We start from the raw sequence: 26,472 nt of genomic DNA on the forward strand, positions 1-26,472 counted from the left end.
TTAGTATATTTGTCAAAGGGAGTGGCTTACAATGCCTTTGTAAATGCACAGTAAAAAAAAAAGAAAAGTTTATATGTATATATATATATTTTTATCCAAAGTTATTAACAAGGAAAGGATAAATATTTTTGATTAGTATCAAAAAATGAATTCGTTTCTTTTAAACTATACATTATTGTTAGATCATTAATATTGATAACCTTTTCTGGCTTCACTTAAGTTGGCATAAATAATATTACTTTGTTGAGTTTAGTATGTTTTAATCTTTAAATGTTTCTTCCAATGTATTTTTATGGGAGAGAGCAACAGAATCTCACCATTAAACACACAAATACCCGGCGGTTGGCAGTTGCCGACACGTGCAAAGATTTCCGAGTAAAAAAATAGCGCACTTCAGATACTCTTGCTAAAATAAACTGCCTTCTGTATGGTGAGTTGCATCGAAAAGTGTCTATGCTTTGTCTAAAAGAAGAGCATCTGAGGTCAGCTGAGAATGGCACAGTTGCCGGCGGTTGGATTTAATTCCAATTGAATTGCAGCGAACAATGTTTGTCTAGCAGTTCTAAGCCCTCGGCCGGGAAACTACAGGTTCATATATTGGTATAAAGCAATGGGTAGCTATAGAAAATCAAAAGTGCTGAGATTATTACGAAATTACGTAAAAAATCCTAATAATTTTTCAGAGGAGCGAAAACCTCCAAGTACCTTATTAGTTATTAATATTTATTCTGTTTATAAGTTTATAAAAACTCTTCGAATGTAATTATCAAATATTTAGGAGCATAGGAATTAGTTTTTCCTTCGGTAATCAGACTCCAGTGGCCCCTTTTTATATGCAGGCCACAGCTACTCCTTGGTTGGTCTTTGAATTAAAAAGGAAAACTCCATGATCAGACTTATAGATGATGATGGGGCTTCTTTAACAGCTTTACGACCAATCAAATCAACCTAAACGAGTCTCTGGAAAACCTGAAGATAATTCCTGTGGGTTGTTCAAATATCAACATGATTACTTTTGATTTTGCTTACTTACCCATACCCATACCCATACCCAAACCCAAACCCAGTTGTATTTATCCGCCTCTAAATTTAACTTGCCACGCATCAGTGTTACTATGGGATCCAGATACTCTTGTGTGTGTGTGTGTGGGGGTTAAGTTTAAAAGTTGTTCCTGCCTAGCATTTGAAATTTGTTGCGAAATTATATTGCGGCTTGTTTGCTCCGCTCCTGCTTCGTATGCGTCACGTTGCGTATACGCGCCGGGCGCCGTGCGCCCCGAGGCAGCCACTCCGGCACACATAGCACAGAGGCAGACAGATACTAGCAACAACCACTGGATACTGGATACTAGGATGCCAGATACGAGATACCAGATTCCACCCAGCCACCCAGACGGCCCCCCTGTGGACCAGGGTCTCCAAATCCGGTTGCTTCTTCCGCACATTCTCGTAAATAAGTTTCGAAAAGAAAGGCGAAATAAACGTCCCCGGCGTTTATGTGTATTATGCTGGCATACAAAAAAGGATTGTTGTCGCTGTTGCCACGATAAATGGCCCAAGAGTTCGCATTATGTGTGTGAGAAATCTATAAAAAGTTATAAAAGTGTCATTAGCGCCAACAATGGGAAGGCCGCAGCAGAGGATCTTAGTGCGCCTTAACATCGCACTACGCTCCCCGCTAAATCCTTACAATAATCCTTGTCGCGGCAACTTTTCCCCCGTGCTTTGCATTGGCAGTGGCCTGATTCCCCTCGAACGCTTGTAAATAATTCACAGCACCGCTAACTAACTAACAAACAATATGGGAGAAATGTAAAAGGTTTTCCATGTACAATTTGAAAATGTCATATTTGCTTAAGTACGCCTGTCTACTTAACCCAGACCTTCAATGCGCCTTGTATGCCTATCATCTGTTGTTTATCACGCTCCGATTTGCCTTATTGTGCTGCTTTGTTATCGCCGTGCATAATTTAATACAAAAATGGCCAGGAACAGCTCCGTCTGGTTTAGGCCAGACACCATGGAGCGAGAGAGAACTTTGCTTTTTGATTCTGTCTTTGTGTCATGAAAAGTTCTTTTGCTTAGGAAATATGAAGCTCTGATTTGAAAATCACAGTTTATCGAGATTTAATTCAAACTAAATTTGTTGTTTTACTTATTATATAAATTCTCAATAGATTATGAAATGATATTAGGTATATCAATATTAATCTAAGAAAAAGTAATGAGAGTAATCTAAGAATTGTTGTTAATTAAACTAATAACTCTTATTTATACTAAACAGATAATAGTTTGCTTTGAAACCCATCTTTAAATTAATTTAATTACTATAAAATTGAATGCATTATTTTATGCTTTCAATTAATTGATACACTCATCTTTTCAAACTCTAACAATTTATCCAATTATTGGAATTTATAGAACGCGTGTAAATCAGTACATGGTTGACTTACTGTTCCTTGTAACTTAGGCCATCCTTTATGGAAAAAGTTTACTTCGGTATCTTCATTGAAGGCCTGTCACATTGAATCAGACAAGTTTATTTGCTTCACCTCTAACCAACCCAGCCTGAGTTTCCTTCCAACTTGGCTGGGCTTTGACAAATTTCAGCAAAGTGGATTAATTTGATTCAGTTCATACCCCAATGCTGTTTGTCCACTTATTAGAGCCAAGTCAAACTTTTGCGCTGCGGATAAGCAAAGTTGTCTTGGCCAGATCCGACGACCGGCCCTATTTCATTTACCTGACTTTAATTGGGACCCGGCTAGAGACAAAAAGCCGGGCAAGTGGAATCAACAGGTGAGTGGGCATTGACTCCCCGGTACCTGCGCCCCCATTAAGCTCTTGGAAGAAGCCTTGGACTATGGAAGATGGTAAATTGCTAGGATTCCCCCAACTTTCGCCGTAAATCTCGATTCTCAAAAGTTCACGACCATTTGGAGATATAAACAACGAGATTTGGCGCATTATGCTAGTGGGAGCATTTAGGCGCTCCATTGTCGTAATATGGTAAGGTAACGTTCCGGATTCCGGACCGTTTCATGGCCACCACGTTCCCCAAAAGCTGACAGCTGTCCTCGGAGGGAGAGACTTGATGTTCGGGCCGCAATGGCTTTTGGCCAGTTGCCGTACGGCAGCCATTGCGCATGTACCACGCCCACTCCTCGTCGCCCATTGCCTGTTGCCCACTTTCCGACATTTCGACGTATTTTTCTAAACCTACTGAATGTTGGTTTTGGGTTGCATTTGGTATGCGTGAAGTGGCCTTTAGCTTCACCTTTGCTTCGCCATTTCACTCGCAATCAGAGATGCAACAAAATAGCATTTTAACGAGTGCCACAAAAATGCAACATATGAATCTTCAACGCGCCCACCCGGCGTATACGCATTCCTACGGCCTTGGATACCTCGTTGCGTATACGTACGTGGGAGTGGGCGAGCGTTGCTGGATCCTTTGACATCTGCGTGGATATGTGAGAATGTCGCCCCGAGGGCGGGCGGGAAAATATTTAACTTTCACTTTACTGCGAAACACGGCAGCTGCGTGCATTTGATTATTCGTGTTTGTACAGCGGAGAATAAAAAAAAAAAAATAGGAGCACAAGAAGCTGAACGAAAATAAACGCTGCTGGAATCAATCAAAAGTCGCTACTGACAACGAAAATCTGCCCCCGGCCCAGGGACTTGCTTATTCATTTCACAATTCAACAATCGCATTTTAATTCGTTTTGTGTTTTCTCTTTTTTTCAATGCATACACCCGATTCGCACTCTTTTGCGATACCAAATCTGCGTTGACATTTTCAGGAATTTAATTTGCCAACGATTTCAACTTAAAGCTGCATATTTTGTTCACTTCTCTAAGCTTCGTTTTCATTTTCCGCCAGCACTAAGAGATATTGCGGCGACCTTTCTTTTTATTTATTTACATTCTTTCCCCAGGACGAGCGGAGAGATAAAGGACAAATTCAGCACCAGATTTATTTAAAATTCAACCCGTCAAATGTCAAGTTGATGGGGGCTAATTAAATCACTGAAAGTGGCTTAGAGGTTGTAGCTGTAAAAAATAACTTAAATTCGGGTAACATGGTTTAAATCAACAGGGTATTTCTTGGAATATCCAGATATATTTGCAGACCTGCTTTGTTTTTATTCAAGTAATTAAAGTCTGAAGGTGGTTATATCAATTACTAAAGTGGGTATACTTCTGGGAATTTCTTAATTTATTTCCAGTATTTATTAATTTAATTGAATTTAAGCTGAGGCTTTTCTTCTCTAGAAAAGTGTTGTCCATGTGCATACAGACTGATAAATGGCGAATCCTTTTTGTCCATTTCACAGGACATTCCAAGGCTCTTTGTCATTTCTTGGCCTTATCTCAGCAGTTGGCAATTCAGTGGAATCATTAGCTTTAGGCTCTGTCGGAGTGCTGAAAGCGTTTTCTTAATTGGTGAACGCACAATCTCATTGGCTGAGTGAAAGGCAATGTGAACGAGGATACCAATGTGGACGTGGATGTGGATGTGGTTGTGGCAGCCACAATGGCCGCTCCTCATCTCATCTGCGATGGTAACCGTGGAAATCGCAGCGGGACTGCAGATTGACAGAGAGGGGATTCCCTGGCGATGCGGTTGCCATAATGCCCGTAATTACTTTGTTAATGCTCAGCGTATTATGTCAGCAAATTAAATTATGTACGGTACGAGAACAGAGAGCGAGGGACTGGAAATTCTCCGGTTCTCATTGCCATTCCCGGGTAGCATCTGCCATCAGTCGGCAGCCAGCAAACTTATTGAAAATTTAAGAACTCGTCGCACTTTTAATTTTAATTTTTTAAAGCGAGAAAAGACCACTTGACTGTCGCGACGCTTTGTCTGGGGATTAAGTGCCAAAGCCTTTAATTAAATGCGACAGACTTTCGCCAAGTGCTTGGTGGCAACGGATGCTCAGGAGCTGGATAGCAGCAATGGTTAATCTGCTTCTGAAGAACCAGCTCTGTTCTCTAAAAGGACTTACTACCACTCGGCATCAGGAAGGTTTTATTTAAAGAAAAAGTATACCTTATAATATTTTTAGGGTATGCCAAATCTTAGTCTTAGCCATTCTTTTATATATCTTTGCGCATCATAAATTTTAAAGGTTGTTTCACTTGATTCCTATGATATTAGTGTATATATCAAATGTTCCCTTTATCCTTTTTCAGTAATTGATTATCAGCTAGAAAGTTTTTCTGAGCTGAAAATGGATATAATGCTTACTCTTGATGCTTTTTTATTGTGACAATTATTTACGTCTCTGATAAATGCATTACTATATTCAACTTCTTTGAAATTCAATGCGATAAGAACGATTTTCTAGTATTTACCTAACCAATTGAAGCCTTCATTGCCCACTGTTAACCACAACACACTCCAATTACTTTGTCAATTCAATGTGTGCCACAATGGATGCCGAGTGGAGGCGGAATTTCCTTGTTGTGCCTGCACTGCCTTGACACGCTCAGATAATTTCATTGTAAAGTTTATGCAAATATTTACCCTGCAGATGGGCGGCTGGGAACTGAAGCTGGAGCCTCTTCTCTTGCCGATAATTGAATTAGGGGTGCCGGCAAGGTGACACAAGCGTCGGCAAGGTGAGGCGCAAATTAAAGGCAGCAGAACCCAAGGGGGGGAGGGCGGAGCTGGGCCAACAGGTGATGACTTTTGGCCAATTCCAGCTTCGAGACGGGCTCTTAGGGCTTTAATAATTTAATGTCTCAACCAAGAGTCGGAGCCGGAGACGAGACAGCGACTCTTGATCCAATCCGATTTGTGTACTGGCTGTGTCCTTGCGAATCTGGTTCCCTAATTGAGTCAGCAGCTTTCTTGAAATTGGCCTGATTGCGCATCGGGCACAAACCCGTCAGTGTCTCTCTAATTTCGCACATTCAATGGCAGCTGTGTCTTTGCACTGGCTGGGAATGAAATTAAGAGTGCAACTCTAGTTTATTTAGTCGCTTCTAATTGCATTTGCTTGTTAATTTGATTCCCAGACGCCCTTTGACTTGGACAAATGCATCGGAGAACTCAGCTAAGTGCTGTCCACCACAGGGACACTTTTGGGTTAACTCACTTTGCGAAGAGGTTGCCAAAAAGCTTGGACCTCGACATCGAACTTTGAAGTGACCGCAGAAGGGGGCCTAAGGCCTGTGGTCCTCATGTCGAAATGTCCTCGGGCTTGACGTCATTCCTGATTGATTTTTACTGTCCAGTAGGTGCAGAGTAAGAAAAATCCTTTTATAATTGTGATTAAGAATGTTTCAAGGAAGTATTTTAAATATTTATTAAGAAAAGAGATGTGGTACGACTAGATAACTAACTAAAATATTCATCTTTAGAAGACCATCAGAATATTCTCAGAAAAACCATTGGTGTATATTAGTATTTTGATGTCCTTTTTGAATAATGAATTAAATGAGAAGAACTTTTTAGCCTTAAATGGTATCTCTTAAACTTGTAAACATACTATTCCACATTTTATTATTCGAAATGCTTACAAGAAGTCCCCATTTTCTTTAAGCGTTTTTTTTTCTTTACTGCGTGTGTGGCTTTCTACCGAAAGGACAGTGGAATTCCGAGGATTCGCAGACACGAAAGCTCTACCCACCAGCTGGAAAATGTCCACAGAAGCGAAAAGCCGCTTGGTCGAGCCAACTAATTTCTCAAAGGATTTCGGCTTCACTTAGTTTTCCTTTGTTCGGTTGTGGTTAGAGTTGGGGACTCCCCTTCGATTTGGGATGTCTATCCAGTTCGGGGAGTCCGGTCATTGCATTGGAACTGCCTATTAGCCGGGATTTCCTGACGCCTCCTGGGTTAGTCAACTACTCATGTGGTGATTACACTTGTAAGCCGCCAAAACGGATAGCCAAAGTATTGATTTTTTACCAGTCCACCGGGGCGTATGAGGAATGTCTGCTGGAGCGCAGCAATAGAATGAGTAAATCCAAAGAAGTTGGCATCCATTAATAAACACTCAAGCCGTCAGACAGACAGTGGAGAGCTCTGATTTGGAGTCGGGCTGCTGTCAAGTGCAAACAAAGGTCAGTTTTCTGCACCGCTCCCTGCAAACCCTTGGACTTCTGCGGTCCGCCCCAGGCATCACTTACCCTTATTAAGTGCCCCTGGATTACGAGAGAGAGGCATAAACCACAAATCTGATTTGTGGCCAAAGGGAAAGCCAAGGTCTCGCCTTTAAACAGACTCCTTTGGGCCGAAATTTAAGCGGGGCCAAACAAAAACACAGGAGATGCCAAGAGTTGCCGGGAGACGACAGCGAAGTCGCCCACACGGATGCCACAATTTGGGATTCCATTATGTGTTCTGTTGACGAATGCATAATTGAATCTAAAGTACTTCATTTGTCCCATAAACACGTTCGCCTCTTATTTGGTGGCTCACTTATAAATAAACCGCAAAAAGCGGTAGCTGCGAAATGCGAACAAAAAAACCGAATTGTTGACAGTCGTCGAAAAGCCACGTGCAGGCGGAGGGCGGCCAGCACAAATAGCAAACAACCAGAAACAACAATTCAATTTCTGTTTAGTTAAAATACATACCCATAAATAATGTATATACCTTTGTGCTGCCGGAGTGTGTGGTCTTCGGTGAAAGGAGGGGGTGTAGGTGTTCATCATCGGGTATTGATATATTGGGCCGCATTCCCAACAATTGGGGAGGGAAAATGAAGGGCCCTTGACTTTCTGGTTAAGCTTATTCCGTTCGTTTCGTTTTATGGCATTTCTGCCAGCCAACTTTTGTGTGCTCAGCGAGCAGGACCACGAAGGGGCGGGGCTCCACACATTAGTTTAAAAGGCTTCCTGGACCCGTGCACATATTCAATTTATTTAATAGAATTGCCATATTTGTGTGCTAAATGAATTTGCCGTTGAATAGCGGCAGGCAGGCACATACGGCCCCCGAAATATGGCCAGGAGTAATCACGGAGAGTTAATCTTGAGTGGCTTACAAATTTCAACCCAACTTTCACCATAATTTGGTTTTGTGTTCTGGGCCCAAAACTAATGCTTTAAGCTGTCAAATAGCATTCCTGTTGCCTGGCTGCTTGTGTAATTAACTCAATAACATGATAATTATAACGACATCAGATTTGAGCGCTTAAAACACAGTTTACCCATTACACAGCCGAGACGTGACAGGCCCTGAAAAGTTTTAGTTATATTAAATAATTTGATTATTAGGCTGCGCGCGGGCAACAGGGCGGATGTGTGATGTCCCTATTTTCCTCTGCGCATATGTTGCTCCTCTACGGCAACCGAAAACCGACAGTTTTCCGGGGAGATGGGGGTCTCGGCGAGTGCGAAAGGTCGCTGCGACGGAAAGGAAACTTAATTTTCGTGGAGAATTTTTGCATATTTTATTAACCCAAACAGCAGGCTGAGGACGCGGTGCCCTCAGCAACCCAATCATAAAAGTTGGCCCCAGTGCCGACTTCCCTTAATTTGATGCACAAACAAAAACTCGAACGAAACTTGGGCAAGGGTTTGCTTTTCTGTTTATTCCCGAAACGGAGAGCGTGCTTAGGATTTGCCTACATATATATATTTAAATTAAATCTTAAACATTGTGCAGATTGCGGAATCGAAGCGAAGGCGGAGGCGGAGGCGTCTTGAACTCAAATTACAGTTGGATTTTAATCGCACAGATTTGGCAACAGGCAGCTGCCAATTTCCTGGGGCATTTCGGCTATCTCTGCGACTTGGCACGCCCTACATTTTGGGCACCAGACAGCAGCAGAGTATTTCACGGTCGCCGACTTTGCAAGAAGTCCGTTTTAATTTTCCTTGATCATGGTCTAGCTAACGACTTTCCTGATTTACGAGTGACATTAAGTGCTTAACACGTGTCCGCTTCGTTTCTCTCCGGCAGCATTAAACTTTCCCGCGAAATCTGAAGCTGAAGCGTGCTGTTTGCCTTCCATTTCCTGCCACCTCTCCCAACACGCATACGCCCTGGTGTCCGGCGAAGATGCACATGGCCAGTTGAGATAATACGCAGTAGCATCGGCTTCTGGTTATCCGTTGCAGATGCAAAAGGCACGTATCCTGTGCTCACCGAATTCTGGCTTCTGCCCAAGGCCGAAAGATGTGAGGGCTTCAGGGCACCCATGCCGGATTTTTGGCTTTTGCATTTGGCCAGCATGAATTCGGTTCGAAGAAAGTTGAGCCACTCTTATCTATACGCCTGACTGAAGCTGGATGTAAATGGGTGGAATTTAAATTTGGCCACACAGAACGATTGGCAAACAATCAAATACCTGAATACTTTATGGGTTTTAAAGACTGAGATGCTCTGTATACACTGTTCATTTAAATTGTTTATGTGGTAATCTTAATATTTTCCAATGATTTAATTCATAGTTAAATTACTTTAATATTGACCCCAAAGTTAGTACTTTTTTACCCTTGAAAACTCGTGAGAATGAAGCCAGATTGGCTTTGCTCCATCTTTTTTCTGCTGTTCGATTGGAGGGCTCATGAACTCACCCGAGTTGCTTGACCGCCCCGGCACATTAGACGTTTCAATCAAAGTGTCATTTCATGTTAATTGCTTTTCTGTTGCGGTTTGGCATCGCTTGTCCCCGGAAAGTTCAAAGTTCGACCGACGGCACAATGAAGTGGCCCCCAGAACCCTTTTCAATGCATATTTCCCTCGATTTTGTGGGTGGTTTGGGGTTCATGGAATTAGAGTGGCAAGCAGGCCGGGCTCACTATATCCATGTTAGACCTCACTTTCGCACACATCCGACAGATGTCCTCCGTATTCCGTCCCTTCTCCAGATGGAAGCTTTGTTCCCCTTTGCCATTTCGCCCCACGGACGACGGCACTTTTTTCAATTTGCGTCTGCCACAATGGGTTATCAAATGACAACGTGCAAAGTGCTCGGCATCGGCACATCCTGCGGATCGAGGGACGTACCGCTGCTGCGAGTCTATTCAATTCCAATTGGAGCCTGTTTCAAATCGATTTTTATTATTTTGCATTTATTTTTTTATGTTTTATTCCGATTCCGGCTTGCCTTGCGGTCCCTGTCGGATTCCGGGTTCTTTGTGGATTTCAGACCGGCATTGTGGTCCAATCGAGGTGACTGTCGTTAAATCCACCACAAAATCTCCAGCTCTTTGGCTTCGACTTCAGCGCCAGGACAAATTCTGATTAATCTGAGTCTTTAAGCTCAGATTTAGAGTGGTCCAGCTGCCGGCAGCCGGGGACAATTGTTCGGCAAATGGCTGGCATTTATTATGGGGAGTTGGGGAGCCACCCACCATTTGTCTACACTGCCCAAGCTGAGATCTGGCTAATGACTGGCCCATAGGCCCGAGGTCCGTAGGAGTCGGAAGTAGGCAGCCACTCGGAGCCGGCTCGGGAGGCTAAACTCGGAGCTGTCTACCCTCATTTGCCTAACTGACATGTCAACACGTGTCAGCGACATCAGACAGGCGGTGTGTCCTGTCCCATCATCACTTTTGGGCCGTGTGCTCCACAGGAGCTGTCGCCTTGACTGATCCGTCAGCTTGGCCGCGCATAGGTTAGCAACGCACTTATTGTTTGACTTTATTTATGGAGCGATATTAGAGGAACGGTCTATGGCTGTCGTGCGTGGGACTGACACTGACTGGCTTTGCAATTGCTCTGCCTTAAGCCCGCTCGGCAGGGGGAAAAGGCTGATGGCTAAAGGCTAAAAGGGTTAGGGATAAAGGGCAAGGAGCGGGTAATATATGCGACGGGGGCGTGTTCAATTTGCTTGATGGATGCCTGCCATTGTGGCGGGAACTCGGTCGTGATTTCGGGATAGAGCTGCCAACTGATGTCCCCATTACGGTACAGATTCTGCAGAATCTCATTTCCGAGTCTGCTCTTTGGTGGAGTCGTCCCGGCCTCCGTTACCCCGTTCCCAATGGAAATGATGACAAACGCATAAAACTGATTACAATGGCATTTTTCAACATGAAAAAGTATCTTCATTTTCTTGGAATTCTAACCCGTTCTCTATCTCCCAGTTTTCGGGCTAAAACTCAAAACTGAGAGTCCAATTACTACTACGACGGGGCGCAGTGTCCTCTTGTATCTTGTGAACACTTTGCGCCTCTTGGCAAGGCCTTTATCGAATTATGATCGATTTTTGTGCCAGGATGCCCGGGATGCCTGGATACGAATGGAGGAGGAACTCAAGAAATTGCCGCCAATAGCATTAAATTATTAACGTTTCAATTACGATTTTTAATGGACATTTTTCGCAGCAATTGAATTTGCATCGAAAATCTTTCAATTCCAAGAGCCCTGAATGGGGAGACAAGGACTTGCCTTAATTGAGTAACGAAAGCCGAATGGAAGCCATGAGTCCTGACGTTTAGTGCAGCTTGTTTACTGTTCTGTTCGTCTGTTTGTTTGCATCCCCCTGGCCCCCAGATGAGCCTTGTCAAGATAAAGGGCATCCGAAGTAACCACATGCCCTGTTTGACTCCGAGTACTACTGAATACGTAATGTGATGAGACCAGACGCAACACACAATGTGCCCCGTCCTGGAAATGTGAAGCGAGCCATGTAAATATGTATGAGAGCTGCCACAGCTTCCGGCGTCTCGTTGATAAGCCAAGGAATTTGAGCAGCCTTGACTTACTAGCCTTCCCTCCCTGGCTCCCTTTGTTTTCGCTGCTGTCCTGCTGATCCTGCTCTTGTCCTGCTCCTGCTCCTGCTCCTGGTTCTACTGCTACTGGGATTCCCATTGCCTCAGCCTTGTTAGTTTGCTTTAAGTGTCCGTGTACTGCCTTGGGGCTCGACCCACACTTCGGTGGTGTTTGTGTTGTGGTTGGATTAAAACATATTCCCCCATACACACACACAGGGGTTGAACGTCAGTCTGCACAGCGGAAAAATGATTAGGAATTCCGAAGAAATGTGTTTTAAGCTTTTCTTGAAATATATCTTCAAACCACATTACAAATAATTGCACAAATGCTCGCACATGAAATAATTGTCTTCTATGGAATTTGTTTATGTAAACATTAGTTTAGTGTTTAGTATGCATACCCTCTTTGTTATTTGTTATTTTAATATTTCAAGGAATGGCCACTTCCATTTCCCTAAATAAACCCAATTCCTGTTCACACATTTTCTTAGCAATGAAAGTTTCTCCAAACAGTTTCAATTAATATAATTCAACGACTTAAAGTTATTTATAAATATTTAATGAGAGAACCAGTTTTATCTTCCAGTGTTTACATGGTCCTCGTGCTGGCAGTCTATCAAAGTATGCGTAAAGTGTTGAAAGTATTTGTTAAACAAAGATTTTGACTTTTCACTTGTGTTGCTAAGGCTTTTAATTTGCTTGGCTTGTTCCGATTTGCTCAGATGTGAGTGGCTGCAGCCGGAGCAGAAAGCAGAAGGCAGAAGGCAGCAGGAGCAGCTTGTGAGCAATTATTCATGCAATATGTCGGCCTGCTTCCAGCCATCATGGCCATCATCTTCTTCGCATGATGAACGACGCGGGAGTCAGGGTCCACATGAATATTAAAGCCAACTTTTCGGGTTCTCGGCCTTTGTGTCACGTTAGGCTTTAACAGGTGACGTTCCTAATTCGACCTTAACCAAATTAATTGTATCCTTCCGCCATTAGAGCAGCCGGAAATTGGCCAGAAGCGAATGGCTTACGGTCCCTCGTCTGTCCTTGTCTTTGTGTGTTAGCTTAGCGCCGGTGTTCTTCGTCCTTGGGTCCCTTTTGCGAGTTTTAATAAATTGCGTTTGTCGCATGGCTTGATTAGCCAAAAGAGCCAGGGACAACCGGCAAGGCAGCGGAAGCAGCAACAGGTACCGTGGAAAATTTGCATAAATTTGAAATCAACGCCATTTTCGGGCCTCTCTACGCACAGGGAATGCTGTAAAATTATGCCCGCAGAGGTTTAAGCAGTCCCTTTGGAAACAATGCCCCGTGAGCGCTGCTCTTCTCCGCTTTCAGGTGCACTCCAGATGGCCGGAAATGTGGCTCCGCTTGGCGATGACAGGTCAGCCTGCTGTGGCGATGACACTGCCACTTAATACGCCATTGTTGGGGCCCCATCTGCGGGTCATGAGCCGCACTCGGAAAATTACGCAGCACAAATTAGCCAGGAGGCCATTGTTTGGTCGCGGCAGGGCAGAAGGATTCGCCGATTCGACAGATTCGCCTAGGTGAATGTAATATGATTGCTTGGATTATAATAATAAATATGTTTTATTTATGGCCACTCTGGCAGTCCATCAGAGCCACTCGGCCCGGATGAGTGCTGCCCGAGCAGCGTCCATTTGTTGCGTGCTCCAAACCCGACTGCTTCGATTGATTGCATAACAATAAATTATGCAACGCATCATGATGCTGTTGCTGAAGCTGCTGCTCCTCCTCTGGGCAGGTCCTGGACAAGGACCAGTCCGCCTGCCATTCACTTTTAAGTTTCAAGTGCTGCTGCGGGTGAGTGCTTTTAATATTCATCTAATGCACTCGACGCCCTGTTATACTGCTGATGGGTATTTCGGAGAATACTCGACCTTCTTACATTCTGATTTCTAGGTATACTTAGTAAAGGTTGTAGGAAAATTTCAGATACTTCTGGAAGTGATAAGGGATAGTGAAGCCTTGTGAATATCAATTATGTTCTTGTAAAAAAAGGTTTTCTGAAAATTTTAGATTTAAGAAATGTATGATTCCTTGAAGGAATACTGAGAACAAGTCTTGTCTTGTAAAATTTCATAGTTAAAATACAAAGGAAATATTATAATGAAAATGTAATATTAAATTGGATAGGATTGGAGGATAAGCCTTTCTAGTTTTCTTTGGAATGTCCTTAAAGGACTGTCAAGAGCATTTACTGCTATATTGCTATGCATATTCTTAGCTAATCTGTTGGTAAATTATATTCTGGAAAATGTATATTTTTTTATAACTTATAAATAATTATTTCCTTGCTTTTTTTTACATAGTAATCTTTAGGGAAGTGTGGAAGCAATTCTCTTCCACAAATTCTTGAAAATCTTTGACTTAGGTATTGCAAATAGGGTATCATTGACTTCCGTTTAAGTTCCTTCTTAGCCACGTACACATTCTGCATAAGCTGCATTTTTCTTTGAAAACTCTTGTTGCTGGTGCTTCTGTTGTTTTGAGATTGTTGTTCCGTCTGCAGGAGGCAGCTAGCAACGGCTGCCATTGAAGCCTTCACCGTGATGATAAAGCGCATGGGAGGATGTGTGTGTGTGTGTGTGGGTGTGTGTTAAGTGAGTGTTGCACCTGGCAGTGTTCGGTGTACAACTTAGTAGGATAATCATTGATATGCCAACGGCAAGCAATGAGCAGGACCTGAACCTGCTGTCGAGTTACGGATGCATCTCGCTGGCCCACGTGACGTATGCGCAATATGGCCAGCAGCCCAGTTGTTTATGCATTCACTTTTATGCATCGCTTTTGATTAAGTATCTACGTATGCAAAATGCCTTTTCCCATTTCCGATTGATGCGGGGGCTATAAATCCGTCTGCTCAAGCTATTTATAATCCCAAGGAGCGATCATCCCCCGCGAATCGAATTGAATAGAATGGAATATTCCCTTTCGAGTAGATCTGTTTGATTGATTGGGTTTTATGCCCTGTCATCTCGTCTTGTTTTCGAGCGACTCCGCGCCAAATGTCAGTGACTTTCTGTCTGCCAGCGAGCAGTGAACTGAGTCCTGCCGCCAGAGGCTACGAAGCCAGACAAGTCAGAAAGCGTGTCCTCAGCTGCGGTTTAGGCCCACAAACCTAATTGTTCTAATAGGGTGCTGGTAATTATAATTTAATAACATCTTTGCCGGCTGAAAACCCGCTCGTGTTTGCCATTAGAACTCTCGGTGTGTGTGCAATTAACAGCCAGGGCAATAAGGAAGGAAAGCACAAAGGACGTAGGACGAACGACTGCCGCCCTCCAAGCGAAGGGCCCGACCATTTAATTGTAAGTCAAACAGTTCGCCGCCAAGTTTATGCAGTCGAGATTTAATTTGATTACACGCTGGGCTGGAGAGCAGGGCAAACATCTTCTGATTGCCTGAATAGGCGATGAGGAGCCAGAGTCCTTGGACGCAGCGGGTGGATCCTTAAACTGAGGCAGGTGCTGGCGCATATGTGCACAAGCCTCACTTGCGTATTAATAAACAAATTACGCAATTAATAACACACGCTGAGCGCTCAGCTGGGCGCAAGCTGTGCAACAGGAGCTGCATCCTCGCAGCCGCTCCATCCTCTGAGTCCTTGCCAGCATCCTCCTCGGTGTCCTCGGCATACTTGGTCTAAAATTAAGAGTCGCTGCTGCAGCTGAAACTGTGGACTGAGCGCCGCGAGCTGGATATTTATGGCCGCGTGCACGGGCCACTGGTGCACCCATAAATGGCTGAGTGAATTGCTTCTTGAGTGCGGGAGCCCGAAAGTGGCCACTGAACATCAAGTGCTCCGCATCCTTACGTCTCGTGGAATGGGGCCAGGACACTGAACTGAAAAAGAAGTATAAAATTGTGCCAGCTAGGCATTCTTTTTCCCGGCTACCTTTTGAGCGTTTCTGCTCCTGCCTGGCGCTTCCTGCGTAGTCGTTGTCTTGTGCGCTCACACGGAAAAGCAGACAAAATGTATCTGTGACAGCGCAGCCAGAAATCCAGGATAACCGAGCGAAGCGAGCGAAGGACGACAAACGAATATTTATTACAGGTGTTTGCCTTTGACTGACAGAAGGCACAATCTGGCGCACACGGCAGGGCGGGCAGGAGCTTAGTTGCGGGCACTTCCCGGGAAAGTCTCCAAGCTCCGGGAAACTCGGCTTTAAGACGGAGGCCAGCCACACTTCGTTGCTCGATTGTGCCTGCAAATTGATTTGGCATTGTCGCAAGCCATGAGCATCTCTTTTATCTGGCCAGAGAGAGACTCACGGAGGCAATGCCTCAAATCCGATTTAAGGGAAACCGTAATTCGATGCAAACCCAACCGGAATTCCTGGAAAATCCGACACCCAGGACTGCATATTGAATGGCTTAAAATAATAATACAAGCCGCAGCCGAGTATTCATAACCGAGATTTCCCCTTGTTCAACGTGAAGCTTTAAGGGGGCCAAAAGTGCGGAATTGCATTTCTTACACATTTCAGCTGAGCGACAGCTGGAAAAAGGGGACAATCAGCGGCCCGAAGAGGATTTACCTTGGTTAGCTATGCAAATCCAGATGAAACTTGCTGCAGGTCTCGGTCTGCTGGAGGAGTATCCTTAAGCCGGAGGAGATTTATGGTCCGTTGGGCATTCGCGGTGATGAAAGTAACCCAAAGGATACACATCATCGTCGTGATGGCGGTCATTTTGATTAGAACGAAACCCCAATGGTTTGCCGCAGACAGTTAATGGGAAGTTGGGAAGTCAAGAGGCGGAGAGGGATGAGCTGGATGAGTAGGAGGCTGTTCATGTGCTCGTGATGTGTAATTAATTTTCGGCAACATCTGTTTATCCTAATTAGAGGCGATACGAGCGCACACATGCCGGCGAGGGGGCGTGGCCCCAAGCGGGGCGTTTTCCTTTCATTTATCATTATTACCGGACTAGCCCCCAAAACGGGCCAAAGGTCAGCGAGATAAAGGCTGGGAGGTGAACCGATTAAGCGGCCAGAAATCAAGTGAGTAATTGCCGAAACAGCTCCTGCATGGCGAATGCCTCTGGCCCCTCCGTAATGAGCTCGGAATCGAGAATTGACCGTAAGCCGAAACTTGCTGGCAAAAAGTATAAAATTAAATGGGAAAACTTGTACTAAAAAAAAGAGCTGGTAAAAAGCAATCAACGCCTTGCAGCTCTAATGGAAAATTGGCCAAAGTTCGGGGGGTGGGGGGGCGAAAATCGCCAAATTGAAGTCGGGCAACTTTGTCATAAAATGAAATTGCAAGAAAAATCAACGAATGGGATAATCAGAATAAGGATGAGCGGATGCCCCATCAAAATGGGGCCAGTGTGTGTGTCCTTTTTCAGCCGTCATTCCAGGCACAAGGCACCAGGCTGGGCATCGGAAAACGGGCATCCTTTTGACTCGACTCCCGGCCGAATTTCCCAATTTATTATGCGTGGTTTCTTTTATTGGGGCGACGACTGACTCTGTCTGCCTGCCTCTTTGCCAGAAAGGTTAACAAGCAAAAAAGCGTCGTCGCAAATCAAAGAGAATTTCAAGCAACTGGCTGCAGGCAAATGCAGATTACGAGAATCAAAAGCTTATAATTAATCAGATCTTCCTGGTTGTGCCTGGGCCTGGGAAAATTCGCATGCGATTTTCCCCTGAAAGCGGCTTCTGCTGAGGTGGCCTATAGGAAAATTCAGTTCTATTTGGCCTGAGCGCTGTTCCATGCCCCAGGTTCCGTTTTCCGTTCCGTTTCATTCCGCCTCTGTTCCATTCCACACTTTCCCACAAGGCCTGTGGCATGTTACAATTACTAAAGGTGGCCTCGTTGGCAATAAACAACCATAGATTAAGCCCTATCAGTGTGAAGCTTTAATGTGCCTTTGAAGTGCTTAAACCGTATTAATTTTTTGTATTTTTATATATATATGAATAATTCATATATTAACATATTGGTGCCTTGAAAAATTGTAGGCCATACTCGTGTCTATGGCACACATTTAGCATAAGGATTAATTTTCTAAAAAAAATGCACCCACACACTGCATTTTCTGGCAACAAAAGCGAACAGAAAGGGACCAAAACCCGAACGCTTTGGCACCCGACGAGACTACCTTCGTAATTTATAGCACGCCATGGCATGTGGACCGCCAACTGTTGGCAGTTAGTTCGTTTTCAAAGCTCTGCCGCGTCGGTTGTGCCAACTTGCTCGAGCGGAGCTCACTGGCTATCGGTTCTTGCCGACGGCACATAACGGTACATTTCACTGCTGCGTGGGTGTTGTGGGACTGCTGCGAGTGTTTGTGTGAGTGTGTGTTTTAGTTTCCGAAGCGCCGTTCGCTTCGTCGCTGATCGCGTACAAACAGCTGTTGCCACCATTTTGCGACTGCAGTTTCCGCTCTCAGTTCCTGTTGAGTCCTTGTGCGAGCCAAAGGGATAATGCCAGAATAGCAGTTACACTTTAAGGCCTAGTTTTGTGCAATTGAAACCACAAGTGGGTGATGTTTTCGGCCTTTATTGATACTTAAAACTCAAACTGAAAGTATCTAGCTTCATACGTGCTTACTGCCCAATATTATATGCAAATAGAGAATAAAAAAAACCCAAACAAAATTTAAATATTCGCAAAAAGCGCGACAAGTAAGTGAGTGCATTCATTGTGAACTCGCGGGTGTGTGTGCGACGAGTGTGAATGTGATTTATGTGATTCTATGGGGTTTTCTTCAGCGCCGTGCTTGTTTGCGAATCAATTCGGTTGCTTTCGTTTCGTAATTTTCTCATTAGCAAACAATTTTCTTTTCTGTCATTCATTGACGAGCTGCAATTTTCATAATTGTCGCCGCTGTCACACAATGCACAAATGCAAAAATAAACATAGCTGTTTATAGACGCGGTCCCCCCAAAAACATGATGTCAGCCGGCAGTATCTGCCGAATTCTCTGTGCTAAATGTGCTTAGCAGTGACAGCAAATAATTGTTTTGCCATAAACTGCCAGCTCACAATGTGGCCAAACTATGCAATCAGCAAATAAAGCATATTTCAATCAAATTCTAGCGCAAACAAACTATTAATTTCACGAGCCCGGCTTAGCAACGCCCCAACGAAAAGATCAACACACCGAACACTGAGCCGAGCCATGGAGATTTTAGGCAAAATGCGTGCAATTACTCAACGCCTGACAACCAACTGATTGCCCCTCAGAGAGCGAGAGTGAACACAACCTGCGGCAACTTGTCGCAAAAAAGTAATAAAAATAAAAACACAACACAAAAATATATATATCAATCGGGCGAGCCGGTTAACGCCTGCAAGTGCATCGGAAAATACGAATCGAAAACAACATCTAACAGCAAAAACTTGACCGATTTTCCAAGTGCTTCGGCGACGGCAAGCGGCTGCTGTTTGCTAATCTCGCCCAGAAACTCCGATCCGATCTCAATCGCCATCGAGATCGCGATGATTTATGCAGGTGAGTCTGCTCGAGTTAAACGCACTTTTTGTATCATTTACACACTTGGAAAAATCGGGGTTTCAAAGCAATTTTATCTAAGAAAATAGCTTTTCTTCGGTTTTAAATTTCGAGTATACCTTATACTCGGTTGCGGTTGGGATAGGCATTTGTTATGGATTGGTTCAACAACTTGCCTTAAAAAATACGCTTTAGTGTCAAAACGGTATGGCTATAAATCCATAGGAGTCGACTAATTACAAACCCATATCAACATACACGACGGCGACCACGTAATTAACAGAAGGGGCCGGCGCGTGTCATACAAAATTACGAGGCAAAAATTAGAAAAATTCGACAAGTGTTTTGTGCATTTCTGCTGTTTTTTTTGTTGTTCACACAGAGCTTAGCACGTGCCCGCCCGCCCGCTGCCTATGGTTACAGATTTTGTTTATTCACTTTCGGTAGCCTAATTAACTAAATTGGCTGGCCGGCTGTGTTGACAATGGCAGCCAAAGTGTGACCGTCCAGGGCACTTGGCAAGAGTTGCGGCTCCGCCCTAGGCCCATCTTGCCACCTACCTCTCCCGTCTTCCTGGCCGGAGCTGGAGTCGAGTGTGAAGCTTACCAGACACAAAGGCCAGTTGACAGGTGAAATGGGAGCAAACAATGGCAGTTGTTTTGACAGGGCCCACAATGGCCCGATGCGTCGGCCGACTGAGCCAATAATGTGGACTTGGACAGATGGGTTGGCATCCCAACCGAGCGGATGGAAAGCGGGCCCCGGGAAATGTAGTTATAAATAAGTTTTTTTTTTATGTATCCTAATTTATTTCACTTTAAAGTGAGAAATATAGGGCACCCTGACTTTTATATTATTTGGTATATTTATTATTTACTAAATCAGTTTCAAACATCCATCGCATATGCGACTGAAGTCACGATTCTCTGACATTTAAAGCCTCGCATAAACCTTAGCTTTAATTGCTTATAAGTGGCATAAAGGTTTTCTACTTAGGAATACTCTGGGGAAAATTAAAAATAATAGTTTCCCGAATCCTTGTTTAAACCAAATTGAGTGCAGAAATGTACTTCTATGATAAAATCCATTAAGAGTTTTAATATTTGTTCCAAGTCAAAAAGTACTTTTAATTGCTAAACTTAAATACAAGTTGTAATAATATATGTACATATGTTATAGTTTTTATAGGAATTTACTGCTTAAAGAATATAGTTTATTATATGGTTGAAAAGACTTTGGCTAAATATAAATCATATTGTAATATTATATTCTTGATCAGATGTATGCAGTTTTGTTAGTTCTATAAAAATAAGCATAGGAAAACTTCCCAAATTAATATTAATGTATGTTTAGCTTAGTTATGAGATTTTCAAACTTTGATTTAAAAAAAAAAATTGCTTATTTAAATATCGATATATTTTTTAATAGAATCGACTTCCGATTCCTTTCTATATTTTAAATGCAAACTGCAATGGTTTATAAGCTTGGGCTTATCGAAGTTAGTCTCTTGTCTTGTTGATAACTAAGAAAGTACCAAATGTTTGATAAATTTCTATAAGAAAAGAAATTAGAATTGAATTTTTAATTTATTTTCCTGCTATAACCAATGTTCCCGAGGCTGTTCATGCCTCGTCAGCCCCTGGGAACTGGGAGCTGGGCAACGGGAGCTTCAAGTGGCAACAAAGTTGCCTCTAACATAATTCGGGGCTGTGTGCAGCGCTCTGTGAAGGCATTCAAATTGCTTCCCTGTCCAGCTGAAACAACAATGGCAACCTACGTGCATAAGCCACCGAAACCTGAGATTCTTTCGCCCAGTCGAACACAAAAGAGCGTCAACATAGAATTGTGCAACCAGCAGAGCAAATGACTTGCCACTCGGCCGGAGGGTGAAACTTTACAACAAAGGGGATGCGGAGTGTGGGGATTGGGGCGGCAGGTGGAGGAGCTGGAGGAGAGCCCACACGTACGCTGGAATAAAACAAACCAAACCAGTTGAAATATATTAATGGGGCGGGCATGAAATTGTTTTAGGTGTTTGCTGCCGCCCTGTGTGTGTGTTGGCATTAAACTTGGCATTAAATAACAATAACCTGGCAATAAAACGGGGGAAAAAATAAATGGGGAATGTGCAAGAGCAACCCTTTCACTTTCACATTTACCTTCTATCCTCCACTCATCGTATTTTGTGCCAGTTTTTGTGCCACTTCTCAGCCCTATTGCGAATTTCTCACCTCGCAGCCTCCCTGCTCCCTGCTCCCTGCATGGCACACGCGTCGTCTGCGCAATGAGGCTTCTTGGGGGGACAGGAAAACAATGGCAAACACACGATATTGCGTATACGGCGTGTGGGCCGGGTATCTTTGAGAAAATTCCCCAAGAACGTGCGGGCCTTTTGAATGGAAAGTATCTGCCTAATGTATTTAACACTCAGCGAGCACTTTTTACGACGCCTTCACCGAAAATGTTGGGCTGCCAGTGCTCTTTGTTTCCTTTTCATTCGCGATGATTGCGCACTCTGTTGCTTAGGTGGAAGGCAATCAAATTTACCATGGCGAGATCTCGTAAAAGTTTTGATTGACACGCAGTCGCCTGCAAATTAACAGCTCATTGCAATGCAGCCACAAAGTGGAGGCGATGCCAAATGAAGCATGAAGGGCCAAGGAGCCAACAGCCAAGGGCAACTGGAACGGAAATGAGTTCACTGCTCGTGGCGGCGGGCTTAGCTCTTGAAAAATCACCTAATTCATTTAAATAAGCAAGGAGATGCTGGTGCCGAAAGCAAGTCCATTTGCCGAAAGGGACGTGGCCTCCTGCGCTCGGGAAGTCCGAAGTTGCCTTGGCTTTTATCTGCAAAGATGTGGAATGCCGTCGAGTCGACAAACTAATTTAAAAATCCACTTGCTAAGCGTTTCCCACCTCTAGCTCTACAGCTTCCAGCTTTCAGTTCCATGGAGAGGCACTCTCCGGGGCCTAGGCTATTTATTTTTTCATTCCCTGCCTTTTATGATGATTTTGCACTGCGTGGCAATAGTAGAGCAAACATTTTAGCCCTCGAGTGTTTAAATATAAAGCGGAAATGAGCTTTACTCCCGGTCCTTTGGCTCTCCATATTCCAGCTCTTCCTTTCGCCCGAAACGTGCCCAATGAACTGAGCGTTCGCCAAGAACTTTTGCCAACTTGGATGAGTGTCTATGGGTCTATATGGAAATGCTAATTAATGACTGCAACTTTCTTTGCCAGGCACTTTTGAATTAATTGCACACCTCCACGAGCCACGAGCCAGTCCGATTCGTCTGCCCTGCTATTTTTACGGCCCCCCAGTCGAGGTTTGAGCCAACAGCCAGACTCGAGCCATGTTTGGGATCCCAACACCCGGCCACGCCCAGGCACACGCTGAAATCGTAAGATAATGGATACGAGCAACGATTGCATCGGCTGGATAATGAAATATGTACATATGTAACATATAGTTGTGTGAAGGAAAACAATTTATGGATTTCATTTCGATTGTTTTGTTATATTGATTGACAGCCCGAATTGGCAAGAACACTCTGCTCTGGCAGCGCAAAGCTATCTGATCGAATTCAACGCTCAACTTTGACTTCCCGGAGCCCAGATCGGAGTGAACAGAAAATCGAATTTGTTTCCTGGGCGTGTGTTCTCCGGAATGTGTGTGGCCACGTAATTAATCTAATTAGCAGGTGCCTCTCCGGCTATATTTATATCAGGCTTTGTCTGCCTTTACGTGCGTGTTGAAAACCGAACTCCCACCCAATTTCCAATCCGAATGAAAGCCGTCCATGCATTCACCACACAGTGGCATTCATTAGTTAATTAATCAAGCGTAGAGAAATCAAACTATCCTCTGGTTTAAAGCCCGTCCGCCAACCATTCATTCAATTGAATGAATTTTTCAAAACTATTTCTAGTGCGTCGAGTTTTTGTGGCAGGGAAATTCTTTTATGACAGCATAAAATCCAAACACAAATTATTTCGCCATAGAAAGACAAAAACTGCGAATTGTGGAAGCTGGAAAACGAAAATACGAGTCCGAAACAAGGAACATAATGCGACATAGACAGACGCAGGCATGAAAGGAAAAGTTGTGCCGGAATACATGTGTATATGTTATATATAGGACCAGTGGCGCACTATATAGCAGGACGATTCCGGCAAGAGTGTGTGCAAACAGAGAGGCAAAGTGCCCAAAGCGTTTTCACAGTCAATTTTGTATGTAAAGGCAAAGACAAGACAACGCCTGACATGTGTGTGCTGGCGGAGGAATAGGATCTGGAAATGGGAATGGGATTGCGATGAGGATGAGGATGAGGATGCGGATGAGGATGGGGGGTTGCCTGGCTTAGTGTAAATTTTTATATTTCGTTGTGCATGGCACATAAAACCTTTTGTTAGCAGAGCCGTGCTGCTGCTGTTGTGTGTGCGGGTTAGTGTACATTTAGGACAGTGGCAATGAGCATGAAAGACATTAACTACCAGCACATGAATGGGTTCATATTTTAAGTAGGTTTTTGATTTAAAAAAAACTTTAAGATTTTGTTCTCAAAAAGATCAAACTAAAGAAAACAAGAAAACTACTAAATGTATTGAATTACATGTAGTATACTCTTAACACTAAAAGTCTTTGTAAAAACTTAAATCAAACATGAAACAAACATAAAACCTATTGAGTAATCTTAGTCGTACATGTATTGCACAGGATCAGCAGGTTTATTTACCAATTTATGGATAACGAATTTTAAGGAATGCTCCTTAGATCCCATACTTTCTTGCAATGCCAAAATAACTCTTCCCTTAACTAGTTAAATAAAAATAAATCACTCTAAGAACTCTTGCTCACATTTGTCTAAATATGAGCACGTCCAAAAAGTAATATTGTATAAATGCGGTTGTAAATAAAATAAATATAATGCCTCATAATTCAAAATAATGTTTGCTTTAAATAGCCACATTTTACATAACAATTATTTTGCGAACGCAAAGCTTAGTCAATGTTATTAAACTAAATTATTTGTGAAACTAGAACTGCCGAAAGCATTCAATGATCTTGTCATAAACAAAGAATGTCACATATCAAAATTTAATCAAGTTCTTTTTGATATAAATAACTATTTATTTAAAGTGTTGGATTTAAAATATAACAAATGAATTTAATTTAAATGTATTAGTTTAATGGAAATACATCAAAAACAGCAGCATTTCTATTTAACTTTCTACAAAAACACAGTTTGTTGAAATCAATTCAAGCGTGCTCAAAGGCTAAAGAAAACAAAATTATTTCGGTCTTTTTTATTTGTTTCGCAGCCAAAAATAAATGTGTATAAACACTCTCGCTTTATTAACAATAATCCTATTTGGCAAGCACAAACTTAGCATGAAGTAAACAAGTCGGTGCCACCCCTTAGCAGGTGGTGGCAGTGGCAGTGGCAGTGGCAGTTTCTCTTGTTGCACAGTACACTTTTACCTTAACAATGAGCGGCAACAATGGGAAAACAGAGAACAACAAACAAAATGCCAAACACACAAATGAAAATGAGTGCAGACCCGAAAGAAGCGCGAGGCGAAGGCAAATGTAATGACACTTAAGTGGCCCTGAATCTCAATCTCTGTGCAGTCGAGTGATTTCGTCTTGTTAGCAACACACAGCCAACTTGGTCACCTACCTGGCCGGTGACGTATGTATGTGGATTGGGAGGAAGGTCCTTGACATTCCTTTCCTTTTGGTTATAAGACATTTTTCTGGACTTTTTACGACTGTCCGGGGTCTCATTTGCGATTTGAATAAGCGTAGACGCATAAAACATTTATGGCTATGCTAATATTTGAGCAAAAACATATTAGAATCACATGTAATGACTTCTCATGTGATTTATTCGGGTTGCTTGGACCTCTCATTGCACTATATGTATATGGCATATTGTACTCATAAATCTGTACTTTTATCATAAAGAAATCAAGAGGTACATATACGACAGTTAATTAAGAGTATGTTAAAATGCTTAAAGTTTCCAAAAAACTACCACAAATCTACAGAAAATCTTTTAAAAAATGCTCGATAGTTTTACAATTCTTTCGAAAAATCAAAGTATAAAAAATCTCATAACTAAGCCAAAAATGCATTAATTTCAATTCGGAAACCTTTTCTAGTCTTTATTGGGTTAATAAATCTGCATACTACATAAGTTTAAAAGTTTAAAGAATTAAAATTTTTGCCCATTTTTGAAAATTTTATAACATTTTCAAATTTTGAAAAAATGTTAAAAATTTGTATTTCTTCCGACATGGCTAGAACGAATCGCCTGTTGATTCTGATCAAGAATATATGTATATGGTTTATAGGGTCGAAATATCTCCTTCACTGTGTTTTATGCTTCTAAATAAAATTATAATACCCTTATAATGATAAATAACTAAACATTAAATGAGATTAGAGTTTTATATAGAGCTGTATTAAATCAGAAATCTTATTTTATTTTAAACATATGTCTTACTAAAGTAATATAATTATATTGCATATATCTCTGATCTGTAGATAGAAATTCACAGAAATTATTCTATAAAAGGTATTTGTGTTTGTTTGATATCCTTGTTAATTGTGCTTACGGGTAAGCCACTCCCACCTCTTCATTGCGCAGAAGTCCTCGCTATTCGTACATTTCGCACGAATCCCCTTGGCCACATGAGCACTAAATTAAACCTTTCCTGTCTATTTTGCTTGGGTGCCCCAAAGTGAGCCACTTTTTTTGACGTATTCGGCAGACAGCTAATTAGCTTGCCAAACCACTGAATTCCGTATGCAACGCACAGTTCCTTCCCTAATTTGTCGGAAGTCGCTCGCTTTCCGGCTGAGGATAAAAGTGCCTGCACATGACGTGGCATCCTCCGGCATCGGGTGTCCTTGCCAATGTGCTCCATCTCCAAATCCAACTCTGGCAAGTTTATTCCATTTGGCGCACACGAGCACGAATGAGATCGGTGCGTGATGAGAACCACGTTACGTTACATTACGTTCCCGGCAGTGCATAATGTCATAATGACAGACACAAAAGGTGGAATCATTATGCAAATACCATTAACTTTACATACAGTTCTATGCCATTTAATCTCCTCTGGGTGGAGATGTTTTAAAATGAATCAATGCTCTCGTGCCGGGTGGCCATAAGGCAAATATGAATATATTTATTAATAGGTGTCCACTCCGGATGGTCCTGGGTGTGCCGGCTGAAATGAATAGAAATTAGCTGGCGTCGAAGGGGAGCGAATGCTGAATGTCATTAAATACAAATTATGGTT

General features: G+C 42.9%; 1 protein-coding gene across 7 annotated transcripts in view; it reads left to right on the top strand.

Annotated features, from left to right (window-relative positions):
* Oamb (Octopamine receptor in mushroom bodies) overlaps positions 1-26,472 on the top strand; it is a 52,006-nt gene that overhangs the window by 6,043 nt on the left and 19,491 nt on the right. For 2 of the 7 annotated variants that reach the window (XM_086839411.1, XM_086839413.1), the window contains exons 1-2: positions 17,804-17,996; positions 18,747-19,161. The exons of 1 other annotated variant lie outside the window; for it this stretch is intronic. The gene's annotated coding sequence lies outside the window, so the exon portion shown is untranslated. Of the gene's footprint in view, positions 1-17,803; positions 18,186-18,746; positions 19,162-26,472 lie in introns of those variants that run through there. 4 more of the 7 variants (XM_020943824.2, XM_020943825.2, XM_086839412.1 and 1 more) reach the window with 2 other exon arrangements.

Source organism: Drosophila serrata, unplaced genomic scaffold, assembly GCF_035046125.1.
Source record: "Drosophila serrata isolate PLE 108 unplaced genomic scaffold, ASM3504612v1 contig_364, whole genome shotgun sequence".
Classification (NCBI taxonomy): Eukaryota; Metazoa; Arthropoda; class Insecta; order Diptera; family Drosophilidae; genus Drosophila; species Drosophila serrata.